General features: G+C 47.3%; 1 long non-coding RNA gene across 1 annotated transcript in view; it reads right to left on the reverse strand.

Moving 5' to 3' along the window:
• LOC126522542 (uncharacterized) overlaps positions 1-10,649 on the reverse strand; it is a 28,637-nt gene extending 17,988 nt beyond the window's left edge. Inside the window, exon 1 of the long non-coding RNA XR_008610453.2 lies at positions 10,431-10,649. This is a non-coding gene — a long non-coding RNA (uncharacterized lncRNA). The remainder of the gene's footprint in view (positions 1-10,430) is intronic.
• Between the last annotated feature and the right edge of the window lie 13,082 nt (positions 10,650-23,731).

The raw sequence follows: 23,731 nt of genomic DNA on the forward strand, positions 1-23,731 counted from the left end.
GTAATAAGCGATGCGCGAAATCACGGCAGTTCGTTGCGCATCTTTAATCCTGGTTTCCTTGTGTTTTCGCAAATCGTTTGTAATGACGATGAAGACCTACAATACATTCTGCTCAGTTACTCCCAGTGTCAAGGAGTTAAAGGATGCGAATTTTTTTTTCACGTTCAGTGTGCGCGTAAACATATTTGGCCGTCACCTTCACAAGGCTCTTAAAGAAAGCTCTTGTTTTCAATGAACGTTAACACCAAGTGCAGCTGCTGTTGCATGACTGACCCATGCAGCCGCAGAAGCAAGGTTCTGGAGGGTTGAGATGGTCAAAACGTGGTGTGCTTGGGCGATGCTTAAGCAGACATATGCAAGGAAATTTCACTTGCGAAAGTCATTATGCACAAATAAACCTATAACAGTGACTGCCATACACACACATACACATAGATAGAAACATATATACACACAAAAGTGTGTATGTATGTATGTATGTATGTATGTATATATATATATATATATATATATATATATATATATATATATATATATATATATTGTACTGTAAACTGAGGAGCAGTGGGGCTGCGGCTATGACAGAGAAAACGGCGACGGGAGAGACAAACCTTGTTTTGGTGCTCGATCTGCTGTCCTACCTCTCGCTGCTCTATCGTTCTAGTCGCGAACGCCTACTGCCCAAAGTGTTTCACGAGATTTGGTGGAAGGTGCTGCAGCTTTTGCAACCCTGGAACTCCGAAGCCGTACGATCCTTGTCTCATGTCCCCTGCCTGAGGAAACTAGTCTTATCGATCCACCCCAGGCACCGCCTCCGGTAGTCTGTCCTGGTGCGCCACGCCAACGGGATCCTCCCATATTCAATGGCACTGACGATCATGACGTAGAGGACTAGCTGCCATCGTACAACCGAGTGAGTGCCCACAACAAATGGACTGAAGCCGACAAGCTTGGTTACGTGCCATTCTACCTTTCCGGGGTCGCCCATCTTTGATTCCGCAGCCATGACGCCTAATTTTCCACCTGGACAGCATTCCGAACGACACTTCAAAAAGTCTTCGGTCGGCCTGCTGTGCGCAAACTTCGGGCTGAACAACAGCTTCGCTGTCGTGCCCAACAAAAGGGCCAAACTATTACAAGCTACATTGAAGATGTAGTTGACATTTGTCGGCGTATCAACCCAGATATGACCGAAGATGACAAGGTCAAGAACATCTTGAAAGGCATAGAAGATGACGCCTTCCAAATGCTTTTGGAAAAGAATACTCAGATGGTCAACAACCTCATAACGCTTTGCCAGAGGTATGAGGAGCTGCGCAAAGGACGGCTTTTTTCGCCGCGCTCTCGCTCCGGACGTCGCGCTTTCAGCTTTGAGTGATGGTGTCAGTGCTGCTCCTGCAGTTCAGCAATGTTCGACCAAATGAAGCAATTTGTCTCGCCTGCCAGTCAGTCCAGCGTCAGAGTCGCCCTTGTCTCCCGAGCTCCGTCAGGCGATACAAGAACAAGTCGTTAACGCAGTACCACTTGCTCATCAACCGCCTCCTACGCCTGTTCCACTTACGTACGCTGCCGTTGTCGCGAATCCAAGGCCTCTGTCTCCAGCTATTCAACCCAGACTTGCCAGCGCCTTTCCCTCGCTTTCGCAAGCAGCTGCAACATGTGCACCTACAAGCAGCTACTGGCCGCCAGAGCAGCCCGTGCGCCCACCTCGCCAATATTTTCATTAGTCTCCGCCCGCTGTTCTCAATCCATGGCGCACCCATCACAACCGGCCTATCTGTTATTCGTGCGGCCTACCTAGGCATGTAGCACGGCTGTGCCGCCGGCGCAGATGGTATCCTTCGGATTCTCCGAGGGCACAAGGCAACGGTTTCCACTCTCCGACCCGTTACACTTTTGCCGCTCAGTCCTTCGAAGCCTCGCCTCCTGCTTCCCGAACCTTCAATACCCGTCGGTTTCCGTCTCCCCGTCGGCGTTCTCTGTCGTCGCTTATCCGTCGCCCTGAAGCTATACGAGAGGAAAACTAAGGACCGCAGTTCCGGAGGCAAGAACTGCGATCTTAACGAACTCCTGAAGACTTCATTTATTTCCTGCGAACGTCATCGAAGTTTATGCAGAAGACATTGCCGTTCATGCGCTTGTAGACACGGGAGCAGCAATATCAGTGATTTCGAACCAGCTTCGTCTTAACCTAAGAAAAGTCGCGATGCCATAGTCTGCCATTTCCTTACGTACATCAAGCGCTGCGCCAATTGAGCCCTTAGGGAAGTGTACCGTGCGTGTTGTTATAAGCGGCACTTTATACCATGTTGAGTTCGTTGTTCTGCATCACTGTTCCTATGCCATGATTTTAGGATGGGACTTTCTGTTCTCTCATCATGCCGTTATAGATTGTGGCCGTGCTGAACTCTCGCTGTCGCCATTCGGCCACACTGTTTTTGAAGATAATGAGGTCGCTTCCGGTCGTGTGTTCGTCACCTCCGACACCGAGATTCCTCCGTACTCTGCCGCACTTATACTCGTTTCCTTCGGTGGGTTTTCCGACTCCACAGTTACTTTCACGCCGTCTAAGCTTGTTGCTCGCCGTCATCCGTTCTTGCTTTCTTTTGACCTTTTTGCGATTCATTATGGTTCCAGCGCACTTTATATATCGAACCTGTTTCCTTGTCCTGCTAGCCTGCTCCGCGATGAATGTCTTGGTTATGCTGACGAAATCGAACCAAGCTTCCTTTACAATGTGCCTGACTACCCGGCTTCTCCTCCGGTTGAAGCTCTGGCCCTTCAAATTTCTCCTCCCACGCCGCTGTGTGACCCAACATTTTCCCGATGTATCGATCCCAACCTCACTCCAAGCCAGCACGTCTAGATCGTCGATCTCCTTGACCGCTTTCGCACGCCATTCGACATACAACAATCTCGCTTAGGCCGTACTTCCACTGTTGTCCATCACATCGACACCGGCAACCATGCGCCTTTACGCCACCGGCCATATCGTGTATCCGCCACGGAACGTAGCGTCATCACTGAGCAAGTTGGAGACTTGCTACAACGCGGCGTCATACAACCTTCGCACAGTCCCTGGGCTTCTCTTGTAGTGCTGGTCAAAAAGAAACATGGCACAATGCGCTTTTGCTGTGGACTACCGGCGACTCAATGAGATCACCCGCATGTACGTTTATCCACTACCCCGTATTGACGACGCGCTAGACTGCCTCCAAGGCGCCGAATTCTTCTCACCTTTAAACTTACGATCCGGGTACTGGCAAGTGCCAGTGGCCCAGTCAGACCATCAAAAACGGCCTTCATCACACCTGACGGTTTATTTGAATTCACCGTGATGCCATTTGGCCTGTGTAACGCGTCTGCCACATTTGAAAGAATGATGGACAACATCTTGCGCTGCCTCAAATGGGAGATATGCCTGTGTTACTTGTACGACATCGTCATTTTTACACCGGACTTCCCTTCCCACTTATATCGACTTGAACCCGTCCCCAAGTGCATCGCCGATGCTGGCCTCCAGCTTAACTTGAAGAAGTGTCGCTTCCCTGCCCGGCCGCTGGTCATCCTCGGACATGTCGTGTCGAAAGAAGGTGTACTCCCTGATCCGGCGAAACTACAAGCTGTTGCCCAGTTTCCGCGACCAACGAGCTTGAAAGAACTGCGCAGCTTCATTAGCTTAGCGTCATACTTCCGCCGTTTCATCCGCAATTTCGCCACCATAATAGCACCTTTAACGCGCTTTTTCGTGGTGGCCACAACCTTTCGACCTGGTCACCGGATTGCGATGCCACATTCACAAAGCTGCGTAGTCTTCTGACATCACTACCAATCCTGCACCATTTCGACTCAAGCGCTCCAACTGAAATACACACGGATGCCAGTGGCGTCGGCCTTGGTACCGTTTTCGCTCAGAGAAAGGCTTGCTTCGATGAGTACGTCGTCGCCTTCGCCAGTCGTGCAATCACTAAACTCCAATCAAACTATTCGGTAACAGAAAAAGAACGCCTGAATATAATTTGGGTCATAACCAAATTCCGTTCGTATCTCTATGGACGCTCATTTGACGTGATAACTGATCACCACCCGCTGTGCTGGCTGTCGTCCTTAAAAGAACCATCCAGTCGTCTTGCTCGATGGGCCCTTCGACTGCAGGAGTACGACATGCGAGGGCTGTACCGTTCTGGCCGAAAACTTTCGCATGCGAATGCCTTGTCTCGTTCGCCACTAACAGACGAGGTTGGCTACCCGAAGGCCTCATTGTCCGAGTCTACCCTTGCTGCCACGGACATGCTTCTGGAACAGAAGAAAGACCCATGGATCGTGTCCATGCTGAGTTTCGTGTCCACTCCATCGACACCCACTACCAATCGCGCATAACGTTGCCAAGCACATCACTTTTCCATTCGCGACGGGCTCTTTTACCGTCGTAACTACCTCCAGGACGGCCGCAAATGGTTGCTTGTCCTCCCTCGGCATCTGCGTACGGACATTTGTGCAGTGTTCCACGACGACCCCAGTGCGAGCATGCAGGCGTACTAAAAACATACGCGCGTCTACGCCTGCGTTACTACTGGCGAGGCATGTGTATCGATTCATCCGTCATTATGTCCGCGCCTGCCTCGTTTGCCAACGCCGCAAAGATCCCCCTCGTCGTTCAACCGCCCCATTGCAGCCGTTGCTTTGCCCAGCACGTGCTTTTGATCGAGTAGGCATGGACATTTATGGACCTCTGCCAACCACATCAGACGGCAATCGCTGAATAATCGTGGCCATCGACCATCTTAGGCGCTATCCGGAAACTTCACCTTTGTCCAGCGCTTCTGCACGTGATGTTGCCTGGTTTCTCCTGCGCCACATCATCCTTCGCCACGGAGCTCCCAGGGAATTAGTGACAGAGGCCGCGTCTTCCTCTCCGACGTCATCGAGGCTCTCCTCAAAGAATGCTGCATATCTACTGCATATCATTCGCAAACAAATGGCATGACTGAGCGCTTTAATCGCACTCTTGGTGACATGCTGGCCCACGGCCGGTCTCGACTCACACTAGCTCCTCCGCGCTCCCTTACGGCCTTTGCAATGATGGATGCTGCCACCTGCCGCCGCAGCTCTGTGGTGGCGCTGTCAGCTCACCGTTGCTAAAGTCACCTTAACCGCTGCGGCCTCCACATAGCGCATTCGCAGATGTGCTCGGGCAGGCAGCATACGAGTAATATCTACGTAACGTCGGCTGCTGGACGCAACTTATCTCCAATGTTTAAGCTTAATCATTACTTTCAGTGCCAATAGTCAACGTCATAGCTTCATATGTGAATGAAACGGCTTACAGCTTCTGCTTGAAGCCGTAAGCCTGTAGCAGACGACGCTGGAAAGATTAAAGGAGAAGGTTAAGCCAACGCCCACAATTAATGAATGCACATGTCGTTACTAAGGGCAAATGATTAATCCAGTACAAGAACTTCAATTATAATAGATGTACAGATACTGCGAGGCTACACCCAAAATAAAAAACTTACATCTACAAAGTATTTATTGATTGATTAATACAGTGCACTCAAATACAGTGCATTTTGGTACCAACAACCTTCACATCATGTACATTAAAGGCTAAAATATTTTCTTGGTGGCTTATGTACATAAGCAACTGGTTTCTCTTTTTTTCGCTATCATCTTTGTGTAATTTACTAAAAGTAGTCGTACAAACTTGTCAGCAATCACACCAGCTGTGCGCCTCGTGTGACTAATGCCAACATCTTCTGGGCACTTCAAAATAGGCAATTGGTCAAGGTATTGCGTAACCAGAAGTTGCAGCACTTCGTGCACTTTCGTTCGCGGAAGGTGCTTCGCAGCCGTTTCGAAGAAAGCCACAATTTTGTCCAAAAGTGCCAAGAACATGCGAGTTGGATAGTGCAGTTCACTTTTTTCCTGTTCGTGCAATAGGGTGAACAAAGGATCCACTTCTTTGTAGGCAACCTGAGCCCGAAGCCTTTTGTTCCTGACAAGGTAGCGACTAGCTCGGTGAGCGTCGTTACTGTTGGTTTGTGTTGAAGCACTTTGTCTCTCCTCGGTTACCTCATCCCGGGCACCTAAATCTTCATGAGCAGGTAACGGCGACTATGCTTTTCGCTTTGATGAATTTCCAGGAGCTCGGGTGTCACGACATGCAGGGTCCTTACGCGGTCTTTTTGTAGCTGGCACCATGTAGAGTTCGAAAATGGTCGGTACAAGTCCTGCAAGGAACTTCTGTATTCAGCATCCGGGAACATAATCGCTTTAATTGAAGTGTTTGCTGCACACTACAGTTGATGCGGACTTGTCGTTGATGACGAGATTTTCACGGGAAATGTTTCTTAACCCCTTAGAACAGAGTTCCGCATCGCTGAGAAATTCGTGAAAGGAAACGCCGGGCGTCTTCCCCTGCTGAGATTTGCAAAGTGGCACGCAGCAGTACACCATGGCTACACAGGGATAGCGTTTGAGGCAGTAGGAAGAAAACGCTTTCACGCTTGCGACGATCCCACGGAGAGAGCTCACAAATTCAGCTGCAAACGCTGGCACATAATAGGGAGCACGTGAGGGATCGGTGGCATAGGCATGCTGCTTCAGACGCCGCCGCCATGCACAGAAGTGGTTAGGTAACTGCTTCAACAAAATCAGATCAGGGTTGCAGGGACGAAGCCAACACTCATATCGTGGGCATCAGCGGACAAGCATGACGAACGTTGTATGCAGAAGAAAGTCGCTAATCGGGACAGGAGCTACTCAAGAAAATGATATGTAGAACCACCACGCGTGCCTTCGCGCTGCGGACACGGTGAGGTGGTAGCGACCTCATGCGGCGAGCCATCGAGCTACTCGTCAAGAAAATGTTCCGTGTACTCCTGTCGCGTTGCGAAGGCCCTAAGGGAGTGCGGAGGAGAGAGTCAAGTCCGGCCGTGGCTGGCCATGTACGTTGCATACGACCAAAGCAAATGGGACCATGTTCTACCATTTCTGAGCTACGCTTATAATACCGCCACGCAGACTACCGCGGGATTTTCGCCCCTCTTTCTTCTGTACGGACGCGAACCTTTTTCTACAATAGATACTATCATTCCGTACCGCCCTGACACCACGGAAACCACTACCTTATCCGAAGCTGTTGCACACGCAGAAGAGTGTCGCAAGCTATCCCGTATATTTACGGCAGAAGGCCAGCAACGCCAGAAGCAACATCGAGAAATTTCCCATACCCCTGTATCCTATTCTCCTGGCTCGCTAGTGTGGCTTTGGGTTCCAGCCCCTACCCCTGGACTGTCACCGAAACTCGCGTCCATGTACCAAGGCCCATACCGCGTGATCAACCAAACGTCTCCAGTCAACTATATCGTGGAACCCCTCGACCTACCTTTGGATCATCGCCGTCGAGGATTTGAAATCGTGCATATCCACGGTCTAAAGCCGTGCTATGACCCGCTTTTGTTGTCCTACCCGTAGGTCACCGGGACGGCTTCCTTTTCCGCGAGGGAGATAACTGTACTGTAAACTAAGGAGCAGTGGGGCTTGTGATATGAGACAGAGAACGACGATGCGAGAGACAAACCTTGTTTCTGTGCTCGATCCGCTGTACTACCTCTCGCTGCTCTCTCTCTCTCTCTCTATTATATATATATATATATATATATATATATATATATGTGTGTGTGTGTGTGTGTGTGTGTGTACTGTAATGAACAGAAAAAGATGCACTCACGCTAGGGTGCTGCGTTTAGAGATGATTAGGATACAAGTAAGCAGGCGTTCTGGTGGGCGGCCGATTGTCTACTTCACTCTCCTTTACAATGATGCAGTCGACGAACACGCAACCTAAAGGACAGTCTTCGTGAGACCGCGTCTTCTTGGATGCTTCCTGCGGCAAGGGAAGGCCGTGCACGCTTCCTTTATCACGGATATCTTCCCCGGCACAGCATGAACTTCTGAGCAAACAAGGGATGCCGTTCCCGGTCCCCCAGCTATGCTTCCGACGGCAGTGAGGACTGCAGTCGGCACTGGCCCTGGCTCAATTGATGGCATTCCAGCTCCTTCGGCCTTGGGTCCCGGTGCCGTGAGGGCTGAAGCCACTGCCGTATTCTCCGTGGATGCAGCTCGTGACCACTCGAGAGGCTCGCCTGACAGCCTCAAGGAATTCGTGCGATCCATCTCACCGCTCTAAGAGCAATTGGACTACGTCGCCTGGGTATCCTCCGAATTCTCGCCTACAGCTTTAGCATCGCCAGTTGTTTCGGTACTACCAGAGTTAGGCGGGTTTCAGGATAACGCTGACCTTTGGGTGGAAACGGCCAACGTACTTTAAACTCGCCATGCCTGGCTGGACCACGTGAAATGGGTGGTTGCGCGAACTGACTTCGCGGTGGCGCTAAGGAATGGCACCAGTGCGGAGGCATCAGGTACTGGTCGGGGCGTGAATGAATTGAAGATTTTGAGCTACTTTCGGCCTGCCCTTGTGTGCCTGCGGTGAGTCTAACCAGCTCTGCTATGTGAACGGGCGAGAGATGTACACCGTTTGGCACGACAGTCATGCCCAGCAGCGCCTCGGTAGAGAGGCCTTCAGGCTGTCCTGCCGCAGGCACCGGCTCACCTGGTGTTGCCGTCGCTTCCACCCCAGAGTGACGAAGTGGACAGCGCGCTGGTACTTTTGCATGGCCGCCTATGCCACCCGAACTTCTGAGATGGCAACACATGGGCTCGCGACCTGCTCTGCTGTAGACCCTGGTTGCCAGCTACCTTTCCGCCACGGATCTCGGACTCTGCTTGAACGTCCTACGCAACACCGTCACTGTCAGAGCCCGAGATCATATCAAGTTCCCTGCGGTCGGTAACGCATTGCGATGCTCGCTTTCGCTTGGGCACATGGGTGCGCCGGCTCATCGGACTATGGTACTAGCCTGATACCAGGCCGTAGACAGCACTTGGCGTACAACCGCGCCATCTGTGGCTTTCTGCAAGGGGGTCTCCGGACACATACTCGAGGCTCAGCTCAAAACGACGGCCGTCGGAAACGAGCTTCGAATTAAAGAACACCGGCCAGCTTTACCGCTGGGTATCGCGGACCCGTCATCATTTTCCGGTGCCGTGGGTAAGGATAAACCACCATCTAGTATTTCGAGGAGCTCCGATGATATAGTTCTTGCACTCCAGGACCCCACCAATTTGTCCACTGATTCTGGAGTGGTAGCACGCCAGCATTGCAGATCGACGATATAATATATGATTATTTATCCTTACCCTACGCACAGGATTATGACGGGCCTGACACAAAGTACTTGCAGCCCTGTGGGAACCACACCTCCGGAGTTCGCCGCAGTCATCTGCCGAATGCGGAAACATTCGTTCATTGCTAAGAGTCTACAAGAGACGTATAAGAAACCAGGCGCGCAAGAAACCATTGGTTTCGGCGAAAGCATAACTGTCCCCTGCTTCGAACTTCCAAAAGCTTGGAACACCGCCTTTCACACCATACACCCATGAGCAAAAGTATACGAACCACGCATTGCTAGATAAAGCCGTTATTTTCCTCTGCCTGTGCATGGAAATTCAAATTGTTAACTGTAGTCCAAACTTGGCACTGCGAACTTTCCTGTGTACTCGTCAATTTCAGTTTATGCATGTCAATTACGAACACATTCAGTATTTTCGGTGACATTATGGTCCGTATGCTTTTGCTGACTGGTGTTCATCACAGGCCATTCATCTTCTGCCGATGGTAAAGCTTGTCAAAAGGACAGTCCGGCTGCACGCGACGCTTTGTCAAGACCAGGAGGGTCGAGCACCTTCGCACTGCGACCCATCGCAACCAGTGCGATCGACTCCACTTTGTGAGACAAACGGTGGTTCAGTGTCTGAGATCGCCTGCCCCGTTTTTTCAACTGCGAAAAGATAATCATCGGCGAAAGCTGCCACCAGAGTGTAACAGTCAGCGCCCACCCCAAAGAAGCGGTAGCGCACTGGACAGTCATAAGGACGATTACTTCCATTCCCAAATCTTCTATGCAACGGTTTTCCAACAGCGCACTCTCACAGCCGTCAGAGCTATCTTCAGCAGGGTGGCCGAGTGCAATGAGGAGAAAGATATGCGCTCAGGCTAGGGTGATTGGCCGGCGAGCGCTAGAGAAGGTGAAGAGGCAGAAGGAGACAAGCATTCTGGCAGAAGACCGATTGTCTGCTTCACTCTGCTTTACGATATATAGAAGATCGTCGTCTCTGTCCTGCATCTGTTACGTCGAGTCCAGCGTGTAGAAGTTTCAAACTCCCCTTATATATATATATATAAGGAACAAAAATTTATGATTGCCAGTCGGCATCTATAATATACAAATTGGGATTTTATGATCATATTGAAATGAATTAGTTGTGCGCTAGTATAACAAGCAAACTTATCCGCTGTAACTCACCGATTTAAGATCCATCATTGTAGCCCTGCCAGTGTAATCAAAGCTACCTCTTGCAAGTGCAATGAAAGATATAAGTGCCAGAAATTGCATTTCATTTGTTTCCGGTTACTGCTTCTGAACTAACTCAACAAAGCAACAGTGGCAACTTTAGCCGCAACGCCGTCAATTTGCTGAAACTTGTGCAATATAGCCTGTCTCTATATAAATGCACTTTCCTTAGGTTGCTCTTTTTGCGTATGTGTATATGTGCGCGTACGTGCGGGAAAGCGGAAAAGTACACAGCTGCCAGCTCGGAACACAGGTGCAGCCGTGATGTATGACCTTATTTTTGCTCTCAAAAATAGCTATTCCAGATAAACTGAATATAGCACTCTAAAAAACATGCTTCCATTCCTTTGGGAAGTAAACGTCTTAGAGAAAAATACAGGGTGTTCAAAATTAAGCTTTACGGTTTCTTAAATTGGGCAATGGGAGGCACGCGAAGACCACTTGTGCTAATAAGGGGCGCTATAACGTAAAACTATTCCAAATTTTTCTATTCTATTTCTGCTATCTGCCATCCGCAATAGGTCAAAAACGTTTTTGGACCACCCCCACTTCACCTGTCTGTCACGCGACGTAAAGAAAACCGCGATACCTCTCCGTCTGATATGATGTGTACGCACTGATTATGCATGATTTGACTGAAAAAAGAGAAACAGCTATTTCTGATACGACGCCTTTTCAAAATTAGCGCCCGGCTATTGGCCAAAAGCTTTCGGGCTGCACCCACTTCACCTGCCTGTCACGCGACGTCACAAAACCACGAAAACTCACCGCGTCAAAGTGACGTGTACGCATTAAAGATGCATTAATATGCCGAACAAAACTGAATTTTCTTCTGAATAGCCGCAGGCTGCCCCGTTCCAAAAGGAATAAAAGATGGCTGCCGCCGATCGCTCAGCGCTGGCTAAACGCACCTGCCGGAGAACATGGGTTTATTTGCTTAAAATAAAACTTCTTGCGTGGCCGTGTAACGTTTTCGAGTACTTTAGGCACGTTTACGACCTCATTCGGCCAACTCTTCTTTGCTGAGGATCCGTTTTAGCGTCATTCTTAAGCTTCCGTTGCATGCTGCCGCGATTTTCGACCAGCCACCGCAAGCTAAGTAAGGGAAAGCGGACCAGTCGCAGACGCCGGCACCACCCTCTTCATTCGGTTATCGATTTTCAGTGCACTGGCTCTGCCCCATGGAATCCCTCTCCACTTGAGGGTTCTCCTCGCCTCTTGTCAGCCGATTAGATACGACAAGCGGATCAGTGTTGGCAATGTTATTCGTTTTTCAAGCAAACAAAAGTGACATCCAATGAACGAAGAGAGAATTTGATTGGTCTGTTCCGACAACCCTGCGGGTGACCGCCCGGTGCTTGCGTCGGTGGTTACGCAAATTTTACGTCAGGAGATTGGAATACAAACATACTGGAATAGGTTTATGTTATAGGCCCAAGGTATGTGGCCAGGGGCGCTATAACGTAAAACTATTCCAAACTTTTCTATTCCAGTTTTGCAATCAGCCTTCCGCGATTAATCAAAAACTTTTCGGACCACCCCCCCTTTCACCTGTCTGTCACGCGACGTCACGAAAACCGCGATAGCTCCTCATCTGATATACGTGTACACACGCATTATGCATGATTTGACCGAACAAAAGAAAAATAGTTATTTCTGATTCGACGCCTCTTCGCCATTAGCCCTCGGCCATTGGTCAAAAATTTTCGGGCTGCGCCCACTTCACCTGCCTCTCACGCGACGTCACATAACCGCAAAAACTCACCGCGTCAAAGTGACGTGTACGCGATGAAGATGCATTAAAGGGAAGCTGAAGAGTCTGTCGAATTCAATAAGACGCTCATATACGGATGCGGGAACCTTATAAACCATGTAGGTAAAATTTGGGTTTTTTTTTTCAATTAGGAGCGACGTAATCGTCGGTTGAAATTGCGCTGTAGCTCCGCCCCCCGTCGAATGCTGCGCGCTGCTGCTGACGCTGACGATGCGACCGGAGACCGGAAACCGCGGTGTTGTGACGTCAACTCTAGTGTTTCGTTCCTTCGCAGCGTCCGCGACCGTGCCTGCCCGCGCTTGTTTCTGCGTGCGTGCCATCGTAATCTGCTTCGATCGACCCTGCATTCCTTTGTTGGTGCGTCTGCGTGTATGTAGAGTGATAGTCAACGTACGTGGTAGTCAACGTGAGTGGTAATCAACGTGAGTGGTAATCAACGTGAGCGGTAGTCAACGTGGTAGTCAACAGAAGAAGGTCACTACACGTACTGCATGAACCGGGAAGCTTTTCACGCGTTTAAATCCTCTTTGTAGATTGCCGACAGCTTTGGACAGCGCACAAATACCGACGATCGCATCCCCGCTTACGTTCCACGAGGAGGCATGCAGGAACACAACACTACAGTTGTTTGACCGGAAACGAGCTCACTAGATCGGCGAAAAATCGGCGAGATCACTAGATCGCTTTGCAAAAAACATACTCACCAAAGAGCATTTCCAACACGAGGAGATACCAAGACTTTGCTTTCGTTCGCGTCGAAAGCACTGCTTGTGCCAGCATCGTTTGCGTCTTCGAGAGGCCGGCTCTTCGCAATCGGCTCGTACATGTAGGGAGTAACGCCGAACTCCTCAGAAAAACGCAGTCTCTCCAAATTTTCCATTACCGTCTCAGAAAAACAGCACCAAACTACCTGGCACCACGCTTCATGTCCAGCGGCAGCGGTCGGTTACTAGAGTTGACGTCATGAGGCACCCGACCAATCACAGGCGGAAACGAGACGCTGCTGCACTTTTCGTCGAAATAAAATATATTTGCGCTTTCTTTCGCTCAATTTCGATACGATATTCGACTTCGGAGGGTTGAAAACCATTATGTACAGATGTTCACTCATTTTTTCTTGAAAACCTTTCAGCTTCCCTTTAATATGCCGAAGAAAACTGAATTTTCTTCTGAATAGCCGCAGGCTGCCCCGCTCCGAAAGGGATAAAAGATGGCTGCCGCCGATCGCTCAGGCACTGGCTACTCGCACCTGTCGAAGAGCATGGGTTTATTTGCGTGTAATAAACCTTTCTATGTGGCCGTGCAACATTTTCGAGCACTTTCGGCCCGTTTACCACCTCGTTCTACCAACTCTCCTTTGCTGAGGATCCGTTTTAGCGTCATTCTTATGCTTCCTTTGCATACCGCCGCGATTGTCGACGAGCCACCGCAAGCTAAGTAAAGGAAAGCGGACCAATCGCAGACGCCGGCACCACCCTCTTCATCCGTTTATCGATTTTCAGTGCAGTGGCTCGGCCCTATCGAATCCCTCTCCACTTGAACGTGCTCCTCCCCTCTTGTGAGCCAATTAGATAAGACAGGATTTGAGTGCAGTAAGTGGGCATGTTAGCATTGAAAAGTTAGAGACTGCCATGTTTCTACACAGTATCAGTTGGAAGAATTCGTCTAGCACGTCTGGGCTACGAGATATCCGACTCCAACTTTTAATTGTCGTTCGCATGATTATGCTTGCAAGAGAGTTAGGATTTGTGCAAAGCTCCTCCCTGATGTGATGCGGCTGTTGCTTGTGGCGTTTAGTCTGACAACGGGGCGGAGTCATTGGCAAAGATTATGGTTGTCCCCCTTCCCCTCTTGCGTGGCGAAATAAAACATCGAAGAACCCCGAACCACTGTCGTAACACGCGACCGCGAAGCCTGTAACGATGGCGGCAGCTGCCATGGCGAGATAATGGCGTGAGCGGAGAAACCGGAGAGCTGTGCGCGTGCGGAATGGTGACTAGACGAGCGGGCATGGTCCTTTCCTGGGCTACGCAAAGTGACTGCTGATTTCCAGGTATTGTAAGTTCAAGAGCGACAACTGCACGGCACACAGCGCTGTCATATCTTGATTTAGCCAGTCGGGATGGGAAGGGGAACAGTTATCATCCTTGCCTATGTACACCCTGTTCTCGGGTGACTATGTACAAACGCGTGAGTGGAACAAACAGATGGGACCCGACGTTTATGCTACCTAACCTCTTGTTCTACCTAAAAGGCACGCCAAAGGTTTGGAACGAAACGATGAAGAGAAGCTAACCAGCTGGGACCAATGCAAAGAGAAGTTAACAGATTTGTTTGGCAAACCAGCCGGCCGTAAAATTGCTGCAACGCAGGAACGGGCCTCCCATGCCCAATCCTCCACGGAGTCCTGTGTTTCGTACATCTAGGACGTGCTCTCGCTTTGTCCTAAAGCCGATCACGACATGACAGAAGCTGAGAGGGTCGGGCATGTGCTCAAGGAATTTGCTGCAGACGCCGTCAATCTGCTCATGTACAAAAGCTGCTCTACAGTTGATGCTATTTTCAAAGAGTGCCGACAATTCAAGCAGGCGAAATGCCAACGTGTCCTGCAACCAAGCGATAGACTTCTCGATACTGCCGCAACGTCGACGTGTGAAGATCAGCCCGCACAGCAGCATGCGTCGCCATCAGAGGACGTGGTGCGAATCGTTCGACGTGGACTGACTTTAGTACGCGCAGCATCCTTTAAATCCAGAAGTCCGGCAGAAAGTTATGGGATCCGTATGTTGAACAACAACAATCGAAGGGGACAGCGACGTAGGTGGCGACGGTGACGTTGGAGGTTGCAAAAACGTTGATCCTGCGTGCTCACTGTGATTCATGGTGAGGACGGTGATGCGACGCCCACTGCAGAGCTCCGTTTCCAGTCGTGGTATCAAGCACCTCTACCAATATGTTACAGGGATGTTGGGAGTATATACAGACTGTATTTACATTATATATACAAGCAGAGTCAATATGGTTGACATGGCTGACCAGCAACAACACTTTCCGTTCTTTTATCCTCCGTAACAGTGTAAACAACATATTCCTAAGCTATATTAAGGACTGGTACCTAAAGCTGAGCTCATATTCAATTTTTTCGCACAGCCCGCATCCACAAGAACTTCTACACTTCATGCACATTTGAAAAGAAATGTCCATGCATTTAACGAAACAGATATGTACCTTCCGAAGTTGCGGCGACATATACACTAGCAAAGATTTCAAAACAATATTGCAGTAAAGATTTAATTTAAAGTTTCAAATACAGTAATTTCTATAAACGTTTATTAGAACTTGAGGATGGAAAGCTTTCTTTCTACTCGATGAGAATAAGTAGGGATGCATCCCTCATTACTCTTCCTTCACGCAGTACTGGCATAAAAATGATGGCATTATTTTGCAAAGAAAGCTTTCTTTCCAAAATTTTCTGCAGTTAACGAAAACGTCCCACTGATATGCGGAGAAAGCACAGTAAGTTTGCGTCTAGTGAAGCGTGGATATATAGCAATAACGGCCGTTCAACTTGGAATTAAAATGTGCAGATACCTCTCGTCATATTTTATGATTCATGTTTCCGCCTGTGTAAAATGTCAGAATGTCGACGTTAGCATATCACGAAATAAGAGAATGCGTAATTGGTGTGATCGTTCTTTGCATGGGAAGTGTAAGAGCAGAAAAATGCAGTTGGAGGGTTCAAACTCAACGTACCTTTCATGACTCACTGTTACTAAGGGAATCAAGTAGGCCGCTAACTACCCCAAAAGAAGACTAGGGTGCTAGGGCAGCGGCGATTCTAGACCACTGGACCATAGGCACACTTATAGACATGGCGTGTCAAGGGTGTAGGTTCCCGCCGTCTGCTTTCTCTGTAGCGGTTAGCATATGCATGCACATGCCAGTTTTTATATTGGCATGACTGTGTCGCTTTCCTATCTGGTCAAGTGACATATGAAGCGAGCGAGTGGTGCATTTCACCTAAATATAGGCGCTTGTAGCTGAACATAACGCAGGGAAACCACTACTGTGCAAAGTAAGGCCGGGTGAATATACGTTACGACAAAAAAATTCCGGTGTTGATGGAAATTCTCACTGCTGCTTTCAAGTGGAACATTTGCATATGCAAAAATTACTTTTAATGATGCACTCGACAGGAAAAGGTTCTAGCGTCGGATCGAAATTACTGCAAGCCAGCGACTCCCGACACATCACAAAAGTGCGACAAAGAAAACCTGAAGATCTGTGATGTATGAACCCCGCCTACCCGAATACTCCACGAATTGGTCACCAAATAATTCTTCGTTAGTTCAGCCCAGTATTCTGTAACGAGTATATGATGAACATCAGACGACGTTCAGCAACTTTGTGAGGGCCGATCCTGAAGATAGTGCAGTCTATAGATACGGACCGATCCCGAAGGGCATTACGTATGTGCTGGTGTAGTCACTGTGTGTGCCGCTCTTCTATGAGCCTCCTTGACAACAACTTGGGTCACTCGCTAATGTGGGCTGTACCCATGCTTATGCGCCAAACGCACGTGCCAAGAGATGTCAATGTTGAGCGATCCCACGATTATGTACCCGTGGGTATGTGCGGATCTTCGCTGAACCTCTTTGATGCCAGCTTCTCGAGTGGCACAAATAGGCTGCGTATCGAGTCTGCGGAAGTTCTGCCGCATCATGCGTAGGCGTACTCGCCTTGAAGCTCTCTCAGCCAACATGTTAGTTCTATTGGTGGTTAGAAAATAGCAGTAGAGAAGCCGCACATCCGCTACTCGCTCTGTTCTAGTCGAGCACTGACCTGGAATTCGGTGTCTGCGTCGGTAGCACTGAAGCAGTCTGTGCCGTGTGGCCGCTGAGCTTTTCCCTTCGAGGGTTGAATTTACATCAGGTCCACACACCATACGTCGCTCTACAGATTATTAAGCCCGATGATAATGCAGTGTAAAGCTATCGGCCCAGTCAGAAAACAGTATAGCTTAAAAATAGGGGCCGATCCCGAAGATGGTGCAGTTGAAGAATGTGGGCCGATCCCCAAAATCAATAAGTGCCTCCTTCTTGGACCACTGAGTGCGTGATCCAGTGGCCATTGTATATATGCAACAACAAGCACCATGCTCTGCATGTCACATCAATTCGCAACACGTCAAGCGCATTAACAGTTATCTGGAGAACAAACACATGATTCGTAGAAACATTCTCTACCAAACCGTGATGGCTTCTCATTACGTAGATCCCTAGTGGAGTTGTTTCTGCAGAAGTTTTGTTTCCTTTAGTTAAAAATATGGCCCGAACTTCAAGAGCACTGGGTACGTGGTCATTAGGCCACTGGGCGATTGCGTGTGAGCCCCAGCAACCATTGGGTATGTGCTGTAACGCCGTATCAATTCGGCTCACATAAAAAAAGCATTATTTGTTCGCTGCAAAACAGAGATATGATTAATTAGAACCTGAGGCCTTCGAAACCGTGAAGGCTTCGCGTTATGTAGATGTTTTCTGTAGTTGCACCTGCTTTATTTAGTAATCTTAAAATTGTCATTATTATTATTTAGAATAACACAGCACCTGGTTGTAGTCAAAGAACATGCTAACGTAGAAGTTCTTAAGAAAAACCGAGGTAATTTCTCTGCCTACTGAGAACTTCGACAGCTTTAGAGCAGAAGAATTCGAAAATTTCCTCTGCAAATACCGATCATGCTTTCTAACGGCTCCACGCACAACGTCAAACCCCGCCGTTTAAGCTGAGTATAATGACGCCATGGCACCCTCATTTGTCAATTTGCTAGATGTTTGAAACGACAGGAGCAATAATAACTTTATAGCCACGGCGGCCCCATTTCAATGGCGCTGAAATGCGAAAACACGGTTGTACTGAGATTTCTACGACTTTCATAAAAAGTGTTGCATGGCTTCTTTATTGTATCTTCCACTTAACATAAACATCCTGTCGTCATGTCAACGCTGCCATGCAATGGTAGTGGTCGTCTTAAAAAAATAATGGGGTTTCGCGTGCCAAAACCACTTTCTGACTATGAGGCACGCCGTAGTGGAGGACTCCGAAAATTTTGACCACCTGTGGGTCTTTAACGTGCACCTAAATCTAAGTACACGAGCGTTTTCGCATTTCGCGCCCATCGACATGCGGCCACCGTAGCCGGGATTCGATCCCACGACCTCATGCTCAGCAGCCCAACACCATAGCCACTGAGCAACCACGGCGGGTAGTGGTCGTCTTGCTGCTGCCGTTACGCACAAGCTCGTTCACAAATAGAATTGTTTAACTTGCACAAACACGTTCGTTTATCAGTGCACGCTATAGATCCTCGAATGATGCTTGATAACCAACCTGCAAAATGCTTCGCAGAACATCTATTCCTAGAGTGCGTAGGGTCTGCATACTTTTTTGTAATTTATTTCAATTACTACAGTTTATAGGATCATGGAAATTCCATTCAAGCGTCGCGGAACGTAGCAAGGACACAGAATTTTGTTTCAGGATGACCCAATGTCAGGAAGTCTGAGCCGTCCTCCGCATGGTGGGAAGTTGGGCTGACATCAGGAGAAATATAATTGCGCATTTCATTGAAATGATCGCGTACAGCTTCGCCTAACATGCTTATACCGAGTACCTTCTATTCACATTCACAATTCGTGAAACTAAACCGGTAGGTGTTGCGTACACAGGAAAAGCGGATCTCTCCGCCTTATCCGTTTGTGGGTGTTATCAAGAACGCCCGACATCTATCCTCACACATAGCCATAAAACTAGGCCACATTCCAAATTTACGCCCATCCTCTATAAACAGAAGATTTTGGCGTAGTGAAGACCATGACCATTTATTTGGAAACTCTTTATCAAGGCATCACGTACAAACAGGGGCTATGCAAGACGTAGATCGACTGAAAGGCCTCGCACGCAGGAAGTGGCTTGGGTTCATGGAGCTGGTGCAAAGTGTTTCCAATGTTAGAAGACCAAAATTGTCATTCACTGTTTTGAAAAAAAAAGTATATATATATATATATATATATATATATATATATATATATATATATATATATGTGTGTGTGTAACAATGAGTGCGACTTATTCTTTCTCCTGAAGGAGTCTTGTTTCTTCAAAGCAAGCGTACCCGTATATTGCGCCTCACAGCTTCGAGCAATCTGCTGATGACATGACATGACAAGAGCTTTATTTAAGTCCTGAGAAACTGACATCTAGGGGAGGTGAAGCATCAACATTACGATATAAGGAACTTTAGGTGGTATCCGGGGTACTTGTTGTTTACATATATTTTTTGAAGAAATCTTTGTCTAAAGAGCTGAGTGCGTTAGCACTTTTTTTATATGGACATATGTCTCTGTCATAAAGGATGTAGTAAGTGTCTGCTCCACAGTAGTATTTGTACTCTCTCACGCAATTTTCTTTGGGAAAAAAGAAAGATGTTTCCCAGACGTGCAATTCGCACTTGAGGCTACCTGAAAGGAATAAGATTTTGCATGTTATTATTAGTAGAACCAAAGCAGCAACAGGATATTCAGTCCAATCAATATACAGGGTGTCACGTGTAACTTTAGCCAAACCTTAAAAATATGCGAATTCCACGTAGTTGGGCAGAACCAAGGTAATCTTGTTTGCCAATGCTTGCAGATACTCAGAATATTTTAGCGTTCCGCCTAATTATGCAGTTCATCCTAAATAATTAACTAACTTCTCAAATATTATAATTTGATGAAAAGCTTTAATAAGAAAATTGTACAGAAACATGAAAAAGTGCCAACGCAGTTTTCCCTTCCTCCATACCTGCTACATAATAGTGCTTTCCGAGCGCGATGGAAGTCCGCGCGTACACGCTAAATTGCCACGCGACTGGCCCCTCGAGTCACTGTGCGTGTATCCGCTGGCTTGTTTCACGCTCGGAAAAACAGTTTTATGTAGCTCGTATTGAGCCACAGAAAGTTTTATCGGGAGTTCTTCCTGTTGTTCTACAAATTTATGATTGATAGTTTTCATCCAACTACAATATTTGAGAAATTCGTTAATAAATTACGATTATTTGTGCAATTGCGGAGCTCAAAAAATAATCTCAGCATCTCCAAGCATCGGCAAACAACATTACCTTGGTTCTGTCCAGTCACGTGGAATTTGTATATATATATATATATATATATATATATATATATATATATATATATTTCAATTTGGCTAAAGTTTAGTGGCACGCCCTATATACCACAGTGGGACTTTCGATAGCTCACCAGAATTTCGTTACGAAGGGATGAACCCATATTTAATTCATGAAAGCCACCAATCAAGAAACATAAAATCATTGTGATAAAAAAGTATGTTATCCGTTCCCTTTTCCTTTTCACGTTAAGTACAGCAAAGCTACCACATGATATATCTGACCTGCTTCCTTTAAATACAGAGGGCGCATAATATTACTCTTTACCTTTAAAGTATAAATGCTCAATAGCGTTCCCCCAGGAGGGGGTATGAGGCAGTGAGGGGACGTACTAGAAAGATGTTTTGAAGCGATAGTGATTCACTTGGGTTCTCCTAGCGTAGTTAAATGCATGAAACGTGTACGCAACGCTAAAACACGTACAGCGGCGTGAACTTTGTAATAAGCCACTATACTGTCTCTGTGCAGGGCGAGTCGAAAACCCAAGCTTTAAGGCATCCTTATTTCGACCACTTGACACATGTTGCCCAAAAAGATTACTTGAGATTTCAATTCTGGGTAAACACCACCGTGTACATCTATAAATGGTAATTTCTCTACCTAAGTATTCACTAAGCCCTGCTGTTTTATCAACGATACTCCCTTCTGTAACGCACTACGGGCATTTAAAATATTGAAATAAATAAATAAATAAATAAATAAATAAATAAATAAATAAATAAATAAATAAATAGATAAATACTGATCCTGAACGACGTTAATTAAGCTACCAAAAGATGTCCTATTTTGTCGACCAATGTTTTGTTTGCAACTTGTACTTCAACTAATGAAATAGTGAACGCTGTTTATTTTGGAATGATTCTTAAATGCTTCTACACTTCGGGTGCGAGTAAAATCCACAATTAATTATTTTTTGCACCTTCTGCGTACAAATTCATATCTAAAGCTCTTACCATATAATCGTGAGAGACCTCGTACATTACAGGCCGCGATGTTTGACATATTTTATATTAGCTCCAAAGAAGGTGCATGTGGAAATACATGAAACTAGATGAAGTATATCCGTGGAATTTTATGTGTGAAAATTGAAGAGGAGTTTGCCTACACTATAATTTCAACACAGACCACAGAAAACATAGTGAAGTACACTATACCTACCACAAGCTAACGGAAAATTTTGTATATCATATATGCATGCCAAAGAACAACAGGATGAGCAACACAAAAAAAGAAATTTTTCATGCGATAGATAGGAGACCATTACGTTCCTCACGCACATGTGGATGTTGCTTTCCGCATCTACCTCTGTTATTTAAAGAAAAAGTGGGCCTTTGACGTTCGTAACAAACCCGTCGGTAACAAGATCCGGCTTATGAAACAGTAATGTCCCTGTAATGTCGTGGGGTTTTAGAAGATGCATCTTTCTTACATGGGCCATCGGAAAAAGTAATCACGGCGCATCTGTCCTTAGGGTCATAGTAGTCAAAATAATACGTTCTTCCATTGTTGTCACCTAGAAAGAAAAACCGATTTCACATATTCTGGGGTCTTTTAATGGTTAATGTAACTGTTACGTCACATCAACAGACAGGCAGAAGAGACAGTAGGGGTGCTAGATGATATCGTGAAGTCTTCAAATGACTTCTTCATTTGTTTCGGGAGTTTACCATCAGAAAAGTGGCAGGATCAATAAATTAAGGCGCCACAGGTCCATAGTTAGTAGAGGCCTGACGTCGATGTGCCGAGGTGGCTTTTCACTTACTACAATGGAATGCAAAAGTGGAGCAATTTACCGATGAGGTTACAGGTTTAGGGTCAACACATCATAATTTTGGAGGGCAGTGAGGAGAGTTCCTGCTAGGCTGAAGCAAAGCGAGAAAAGCAACTTAAGCCAAGTTCTCTAAATGATCATGTACCACTACATTTTCTAACGTATACGTGAACCTCTGCTCGAAGATCTACTGGAATTTCAAACATCGGTTAAACAGCGCAGCAAACCAATGCGCAGCAACCAGAACCATGAGACTGCAACTTTTTTTTTCTTCGTAGATTACCTTGGTATATCTTTCCACAACCACTTAATAATACAGACACATGAATCTGTTACGCTCTGGTAAAAAATATGTCTAGTATTTTTGCTATTATTTCTTTATCATTGACCTGCCGTGGTTGCTTAGTGGGCATGGCGTTGAATCGATGAGCACGAAGTCGCGGGATTGAATCCCAGCCAAGGGGCTGCATTTGATGGGGGCGTAATGCGAGAACAGCCGTGTACTTCGATATATGGGCACGTTAAAGAACCCCAGTTGGTCAAAATTATTCCGCGGTCTCCCACTACGGCGCGCCTCATAATCAGATCGTGGTTTTGGCACGTAAAACCCATTAATTTAGTTTTTACAATCCTCCAGCACGTCAAGCATAGTCACCCAGTCTGGTGGTTGAGGTTGGGTTCTTAGCACATCCTTAAGTTCCACAACATGTTACTCGGAAGTTTTCTCGCGCAGATGTAACATTCGTGTATGAGTTACGAATTTGTATTCACGTTTTCCACGAACAGGTGTGGCGAAGTGCCAAGAGACGCCTGGCCGACGATGACGAAGTGGCGTCGAAAACATGGAAGCACGGGAATCGCGGCGCCCGCATCGTCTACAAGGACGAAACCTCTCTGCACGTGCGCACGTGGCGGAGCAAAATAATACATCAAGAATAAAACTACGAATGAGCAAGCACTACAGAAGAGCGCTCAGTGAATCGACAAGAAACGCGTGGCTCACGCATCCTAGAGAAAGATGCCTGTCTCTAGCGTTTACTTTAGCGTCCTTCTTCGCTTTCCTCTTCGTGCTCTCTTCGCTATGGCCGCCTTTCATCCACCGCTGCGCTCCACGTTCACTCTTGCATTTTTCGCTATGCTCGTTCGTTCAGTTTCGAGGGACGCCGAGACACGCCGGCGCTCAACGCAGGAACGGGCGCGTAAGAGCTGCGCGCGCGTCGGAGCTGTAACGTGCCTACGAAGAGCGAAGGCTTACTCAAGTGTATGTCTTTGCATCACTCGTCCAGCTTGCGAATTCAACGTCGATGAGCAAGCGCAACCGAATAATCTCTGCAGTTTCATCTAACTACAAAATACCACGTGGCTCCTCCACAGAAAAAAAAAGCAAAAATAAAAATAAATATCAAGGTCCTTGTTTAGGCAACAAACCTTTTTACTTCATCTCACACCTTTCGCTTCCATAGTTGGAAACGCCTCCGGGTTTC

This window comes from Dermacentor andersoni, chromosome 6 (assembly GCF_023375885.2).
Source record: "Dermacentor andersoni chromosome 6, qqDerAnde1_hic_scaffold, whole genome shotgun sequence".
Taxonomy (NCBI): Eukaryota; Metazoa; Arthropoda; class Arachnida; order Ixodida; family Ixodidae; genus Dermacentor; species Dermacentor andersoni.